This window comes from Echinops telfairi, unplaced genomic scaffold (assembly GCF_000313985.2).
Source record: "Echinops telfairi isolate 266 unplaced genomic scaffold, ASM31398v2 ScPeMD7_31;HRSCAF=116, whole genome shotgun sequence".
Classification (NCBI taxonomy): Eukaryota; Metazoa; Chordata; class Mammalia; order Afrosoricida; family Tenrecidae; genus Echinops; species Echinops telfairi.
This window is the reverse complement of record NW_022103928.1, coordinates 64,159,027-64,164,118: the sequence shown is the minus strand read 5'-3', so window position 1 is coordinate 64,164,118 and position 5,092 is coordinate 64,159,027. Positions and strand designations below refer to the sequence as shown.

The window sequence follows — 5,092 nt, the reverse complement described above, 5'->3', positions numbered from 1 at the left end:
GAGGCACAGTGGGAAAGGGTTCCTTTACAGATGTGCAGGGAGGACTGAGGCACAGTGGGAAAGGGTTCCTTTACAGATGTGCAGGGAGGACTGAGAGACACGGGGCTGGGGGCTGGTGGGGTGTGCTGGTGTCACACTCGGAAGGCAGCTGGATGGAGGCCCCTTATGATTCCTACACCTGAAGGAGCAGGAAGAAGGAGGGAATTGTTGCTGGAACCTAGACAGGTTGCTCTATGGAGAGGGTATTTAAGAGTGGAGTACAAACGGTAAGAGTGGGATCTTGGTATGGGGAAGATACCCCAGTGACACCCTCCGGCTTCCTGATGGATTGCTGGTACTCATCTTTGGCCGGATCCACGTGGAAACCTGGGGATGTCATTGACGCAGTTCAGCTTCCTAAGGCATCAAGAAAAATCCAGCCCATTATCCAGGGGCCCTGTAAGGCATGGAGTCCGGTGTATGCAATGAAGACAAGGTTCCAGAAGGAGGCAGAAGTCCACTGCTGGGAACACAGAGTGGAGAGGAGAGGCTAACCTCGCTGCCTGGCAGGCTGTGGGAAGAGGGCAAAGGGGCACACCGAGCAGTCAGCACCTGCCTTCCTACTGCCACCTGGTGGTCCACAGAGTCCTTGGGACCATGGAGTGGCCACACTCCTCCTCCTTGGGTCTTCAGAGGCTTTGAGCTTCCTGGATTGACTGGGCTTTCATGGGTGTGTGGGGACACAGGCTGTAAGTGTAAACGTTGGCGGGGCATCAGGAATATATTGCCAGATTCCTCAAGCTTTCCCAGGAATCCCGACTGACTGACAGAGTCTCTAAGGTCGAATCAAGTAAGAGCCACACTCACAACAAACCATGAATAGATGACAGACCCACACGTCTCGATAGATAGATAAACACATCAACGAGAATGGAGAGCTCTTCCTGTAGAATGGCAGCCAGTCAATAGAAGTGATGGCGCTGGAAAATTATGGTAGTCGTTTCAAGAATAATCAATGAATTCTAAAATGAGTGGATAAAAAGTTTGCTGAAGAACAGTTCATTTACAGACTCTTAAGTATCTCTTCGTGAATTACTTACTATTATTACAAAGGGGAAGACAACAATTTTACAGTGGAGAAATCTGACAGACAGTCCCTTGATGAAGTTAGTATTCAAAGGTAATCGTGCCAATTGTGTGGCAAATGGACAGCACTTCCCGCCAGATGTGACCACCAATGAATTCGTGCTCAAAATATGTAGCCTGAATTAAAACCTCGGAAAGGTTGAACTGAGGAACATTCTTCAAATTACGTACTTGGCTGGACTTGTCTTCGGAAAAGTCAAGGCCGAGAAAGACAAAATGTCAAGACCTATTCCAGACTAGAAGACGGAAAAGCACACGGCAGCAAAGTGCGCGAGTGGCGCAGACTTGGTCCTCGTCCTGAACAACAGTTTCTATGGAGGACATCGGGCTAACTGAGAAGGTAGGAATAGAGACTATGCAGTAGATGGTAATAGTCTATCAATATTGAATTTACTGATTGAATCTTTGGACTGCCCTATATCTATGCATGTCCCAGTTACAATTATTTATTTCTGGATCCATCGGTTTCACTGGAGGAGTGAGTTTGCAGGAGAATGAGAAAGATTATTGGATGTGTGGCTGTTTGGAAGGAGCCCAGGTGGTGGAGTGGCTATGCAGTGGGCTGCAATCAGCATGGTCCACAGTTCAAAACCACCAGCAGCTCCAGAGGAAAAAGACTAGGCTTTCTACTCCAGTACATAGTGACAGTCTCAGACACCTGCAGGGGGTCACTATGAATCAGCAGTAACTTGATGGCACCAAGTTTGATTTTGTTTGGAATGTTTTAGAAAATCTGGTCACTTTCACTGGGAGCCCAGCGGCCTGCATAGGATAGGTGCCTGGGGTAAGGGAGGGGATGATGTGATTGTCATTAGGTGACTGTCCATCTCCAGCAAAGAACACTGCGCGGTGGTTTAGCTCAGCAAGGAGACTTTGCTCTTTATGGTCCCTCTGAAGTTGTCGTCAGCCAGGGTTCCCACTTCTTTATGTTATCGAAGCTTCCCACTATAGCTCTGGTGGAGCACAGCAGACCCCCCCAAAGAAAACGAGTCTCTGGAGCATGATAGCTTTTGCTTCTCTGAGAACAAGAAGGGGGGGGGGTCATTTCCCCCTGTGCTAGCTACCCTTCTCTGTGTGTCCAGACAAACATTGGGGGACACTGCTGTGGCCTGAGCACAAAGGTAGAGGGGGAACTAATCCTGCAGTGTTACAGGCTGACATTTGTTCTCAAGTCTCAGCTGCCAGTGAGTGTCTTGGGGGTGAAAGGAGACCACACACACTCTCTGCGGGGCCCTATCAAAGACGGGCCTTTGATGGAGTGGATGTGCATGGGGGAGCACATCTTTGCTTTGATGACGGGTTGGAAGCTGCCGAAGCTTCCACGCTATTAAGTGCAAGTCTGATAGCAGCGTGGATTGCCATTACTGGGGCAGCGAGTCTGTGCATGGACGCTGAGTTTATTGCCGCCGCGGCCCATCAGAGCTGATCAGTTGTTAATCCGGGTTCTCCTGACCTCTCAGCAACCTCTCCCAGTGGATTGTTTTTATCAAAAATGTCAAGTACCAGCTGCTCACCATGAAATAATGCTGGGGAGCAGCCTGCACTATTTGCTCAGGCATTGGGAGGGAGGGAGGGAGGGAGGTCTGCTCTCTGGGGGCGGGTTTCGAAGGGTTTTGTGAACTTTCCTAAATGGTGCAGCCTTGTCTTACACATCTCAGACCAGAGAAGATGATGGCCCACCCCGTCTCTTCACTGTCGGAGGCGGTCATGCTGTCCACGCGAGCACTGTGTGTCCCTGGCAGAGCCCTCCGAAGCCATGGAAAGAAAGTCGTGCCTCCACGCTGGTCAGGATTTCCCAACTCGAGAGTCTTCTCAGAGGCTTCCTGTGTCCTCCTGGGCTTGGGGCCTTGACCTTTGCAGTCCTCTGTGCGAAGTCCCTAAGTGTGGCCTTTGCTGGCTGGTTCCTTACATGAATGTTTTTGTTGTGTTTTGGTGTGTGGGTGTGTGTATGTCCTTAAAAGCTTTTGCTGTGCTAAAGTTTTTCTCCGGTACAGTCAGTTACTTTGACAGGTGTGCTCATCCTGTGGTCCAGCCAGTAGCCTTGATTAAGGCCCACAGTTCCCCATCCCCTGGGGCAGAAGTTCAATATAAACTTGGGACAACAAGCAAATGCAGCCTCTGAATTGAAGTGTGCACGAGCAAACTAAACCACAGAAGCCTGCGTAGAAGCAGCTGGCCCCCAGCCCTGCTGTACTCTGGTGCAGTTCATGAGCTGGAGAGTGACCTTCTCCAGTTTTGGTTCTTTATCACCGGATAGTACCACAGGCCATTTAAAAAGCATAGCTGATGCAAGTAGAGGTCTCCTGAAGTGGAATCTCCTCTCTTAAACTCAAGCTGTGAATTAACACAGGCTTTTAATCCTAAGAAGGAGAACGAGGTCAGAGTTGTTTAAAACAAACCAAAAATCTTTTATCTCACTTGGTGACCTGTGGTTCTCTGTTGAGGCCAAAGGAGGCCTGTCAGCACAGTAGTGGAGATGTGGCAATCTGCTTCCATGAAGATGAAACCCATGGGGAAGGCCGGCACTGCCATGTTGGTTGGGGGTCGGAGTCTGCCCTACAACAGTGGGCCCGTGTCTTGATGAGGAACCGGCATCACAGTTTGGGGAGGGGAGGAGAGGTCCTGGCTGCAGTCACCGTAGCCACTGTGGCTTTGCAGACGAGGAGGCCTTTTCTAGCGAGACTCAGAGAGCTGTCTTCTGCCTTCGCCTTCTCCCTTCCTCTCTCAGAGGCTTCTCCACTGGCAGGGACCCGGCCAGCCCACCCACCTAGTCTAGTCCAGCAGTGAAGGACGGAAACACGTCCTTTCAGAGTTGACTGAAGCCAGCTTCATTTTGGACTCCCAGTATTTCCAGGGAAAGCTGTCTCAAAGGGTCAGCTGCGTGGAATTGGCACGCAGTGGAGGAAGGCTGGGGAGGGGCTTGTTTTCAACTGTGTACCCTGCAGGAGCTTTCTCTTCTACAAAGTTTCCTATAGTAAGTTTTCTTTGTTGTTTCCCAAGTGATGAGGGTGGGCCGACAGGGCATTTGGCAGGACCACAGAAGACAGTGCTAGTGAAACTGCTTTTCATGATGGGGTGAGGGGCTGGGAGTGCAAGGGAAGTGGGGACCCCTGATGACTGATGAGGAATCTCTGGCAGGGAAGCACTAATGATACTTCCTGGAACAGCAGCTCCCTGTGGCAAGGATGCTTTGTGTTGCAGGAGCCCCTGGGGAGGGGGGGGCAGCTCAGGAGACCCCGCATTGCATTCACTTTCCAATGTCTAACCCCTTCCACTGGGAGCAGAAAGGAAAACTGGAGCAGAGAGCCAAGCAAGCTTTCTTTTTTTCCTTACAGCCTTTCTTTGTTGTGAAGTGCAGCTTCTGCCCTGGGGGAGACGAATGTCATCCTGAGAGCAAAGGAGGGTCTCCTGGAGGCGTTGCCTGCAGGGAAGAGATGGCCATCCTCCTGAGCCCGCCCCCGGTGCCCGCCCAGTCCCAACCCCTCCCAGTCTCCTCTTGAGCACTGAGCTAGGTGTTTAGGCCTCCTCCTGGCGCTGGAGGTGGGGGCTCTAGAGGCCCAGGGAGAGGCTCGGGTTGCTGGGGTTGTCTGGGTTCTTCTGGAGGGAAGGAATTGCTACTGTGCAGTCAACAGAAAGTTGAGCGGCACATTTGTAGAGCAAATAAACGAACGGAGAAGGGAAATCTCACACACTTTTTATGAAGATAAGTCTCAGTTAGATTCTGATCTAGATTCTGATCTAGATAATAAGAACACGGCTATTGCCTTTCTTCTTTTATCAGCTTGGCAGAGGTCAGAGGGGATCTCAGCATTTTAAGCATTCTGTCAGGATTCGCCACTTGGCATTGGTCCGTAAGACTAAACTGAAAGTAGTTTCTGAGTGATATTGGGGTATGGACCTCGTACAAATCAAACTCCTTCTTCAGCTGTAGCCCACTCATAGAGCCCCACCTACCCGCCGCCCCCCC

The 5,092-nt window shown here is 50.8% G+C and overlaps 1 protein-coding gene across 1 annotated transcript in view; it reads left to right on the top strand.

Moving 5' to 3' along the window:
- CACNA2D3 (calcium voltage-gated channel auxiliary subunit alpha2delta 3) overlaps window positions 1–5,092 on the top strand; it is a 982,973-nt gene that overhangs the window by 315,921 nt on the left and 661,960 nt on the right. The window lies entirely within an intron of this gene.